The following is a 2,630-nucleotide window of genomic DNA, read 5'->3' as shown; positions in this document are numbered from 1 at the left end:
ATTCTTTTTCATTTGAGCTACAAGAGATATTATTTTGAGCTCAAGATCTTGTCCCAGTAGTTTTTTGGTGTGGATAGAACAAAATGTTGTCCCCAAGTAGGTCAGTTCGATGGTTACAGGAAGTATCTGATCATTAAGCGACCACTTAAACTTTCTTGAGATCTTATGGGGTCTCGTAAATGACAAAATCCGTGTTTTGGATGGATTCACTGTTAGATCATTTTGTTTTGGCATATCAGCCAAATGCAGAAAGAAGGCGCTGCAGGCCTCTTGCCGAGTAGTCAAGCAATACTTTGTCCTCAGCGAAGGCAATCCAGTACAAAGGTTGTTTCCCAATTCTTGTACTTGCCAATGCTTAATGCTCTAGTGCGTTGTTTAAATTGGCCAAATAAATATTAAAGAGGCATGCAGCCAGGATTCATCCCTGCCTCACGCCTTTTTCAGTTGATACCTCACCAGACAGATCGCCCTGGGTATTTAGTCTGACTCGAAGAATGGTGTTTGAGTGGAGGCCTCTAAGAATAGCTAACCTGCCAGATGGTGTGCACCAGTTTTGATGTTTTACCCAGAGGCGCGCTCTATTGAGAGTGACAAAAGCACTAGACAGATCTAGCCTGGCACCATGTAGAATTCAACCATCTTTTTTGGCTGATGATTGTGCCAAAATGGACATGATTAAACTGTTTAAAGATGTAAAAAGATCTTTTCGGAATCCTGTCTGTATCTTTTATAGGATGCTGTTACTAGTTATCCAATCTTCTAGATGTTTTAGAGCTATTGCAGCAAAGATCTTACCATCTGCATCTAATAGGGCTATCGGGCGATAGTAGGCAGGATCTGCTCAATCGCCCTTCTTGTGGACAGGATAACAAAGACTGATATCCAAGATGGCGGGAGCTTGGAGAATGTAAGTACTTTACTGAATACTACCTTCAAAAATGAGGCCCAAAGAGTGGGGTTTGAGTTTAATATTGCATTTGAAAGGCCATTGAGGCCTGCAGCTCTGGAAGAGGAGGATTTACATATTAAGTTTAATATCATCTCTTCATTGATCATCATATACCATTCTGTATCTGAGCTAATAGACGGGGATGAGTCAGAGGGGGAACTATACATAGTTTTAAAATGTTGGCACTAGGCAGTGTTGGAGACCATGTTAGTTTGCAGTTTGATCTAGGAGCTCTTTTGGTTATTGATTAGTTTCCAAAAATTCCAAGAGCTCTTGGTTATCAATACTGTTAAAATAAATTCCCTGCTTTTTAGATGTCGAAGATAGTTATGATTCTGGGACCAATTACGTTAATTACCACATAATTTTCTTAGTTCTACGGTATATGCAGAGAGATAAAAAAAAATCAGTTTTAGATTTCTGATGTCTTTTCTTAACTTTCTCTTTTTTTTACCAGGTTTCTTCATCAAAAGAATGGAGGTGTGTTTTCCTCATACCGAGGACACTAGAAGATGGATGATTTTATTCCCATAAGAAGGTTACATATTTTTCGGAGTTAAAATGTTCATCTAGATCATCCTCTACTATGTTCTGCATCAAGTTTTGTGATTTGGTGATTAGAGTAGTTCCATTATTTTTTAATTTAAGTAGACCGTTTCTGCCATTATTGACATAATTGGCAGACATATCTTATCTAATGTTTGGGGAACCAGTCATCGATATTATATCGGACGTTCTGTTAAGGTCACTTAGGCCTTGTGATAATACATGAAAATATATACAGCACGAAATAAGTCATCAGAAAGATAAACATAGTCCGAAATTGATTTAGAAGAGCGTTGTGACCATGTGGAATTGGTAGGAATATCTCCTATTACATTTCCCATAAGGATTTTTAGGTTCCAACTTTTCAAAAACTTAATCATTTATCACATTTACAGTACTTTGTTTAGCAGATAAGGGAGGACAATCAGAGACCAACGGGGTGGATTGTGAGTTGAAGTCCCCAGATAATAGTATTCCAGCTGTTGAATACTTGGTAGTAGATAAAAAGTCTGATAAGGAGTCTATAAAATCAATTAGGTTGGAAGAGGTGGGGTTCCAGTAAGTGTTGATCACTATTATGGACTGAGATTGGCTCAAACCAGAAATAGTTATCATAGCTGCTAACAGACCCTAAGTTGTGTTTAATATGAATTCAAAGGATGCGAATCTGGAGGTGCGTACTGAGATCAAAGGTCCACCAGCCGGTCGGCCTTGTTCTCTTCTAGTTGCTGGTTGATCTAGGGTTATAAACCCATCCAACTTCAAACTTTCCAGTAACCAAGTTTCTTGAATCATAACCAGATCATAATGCAGATTTTCCATACTAACATTACAAAAAGTCAAGATTCTTAAGTAAAGTTCTCTTTATTTAAAACTCAAGCAGCATAGAAAACAATTACAACTCATATAAAACATTACACATTAACATTATAACATTATAAACATTTCCCAGATATAGGGCCTCATTACACGGATGGCGTTAAGGATTTACCGGTACCAGTAAAATACCAGTACCGGTAAATCCTTACCGCCTTACTACGAGGTCCCTTTGCGGGTTGGGAGATTTAACGCCTGCTTTTTGCAGGCGTTAAAAACCAACCCGCAAAGGGACCCAGGGAGCTAATTACGGTACCGC

This window comes from Ambystoma mexicanum, chromosome 1p (assembly GCF_040938575.1).
Source record: "Ambystoma mexicanum isolate Mex_15411 chromosome 1p, UKY_AmexF1_1, whole genome shotgun sequence".
NCBI lineage: Eukaryota > Metazoa > Chordata > Amphibia > Caudata > Ambystomatidae > Ambystoma > Ambystoma mexicanum.
The sequence above is the reverse complement of the archived record's forward strand: the minus strand, read 5'-3'. Positions refer to the sequence as shown.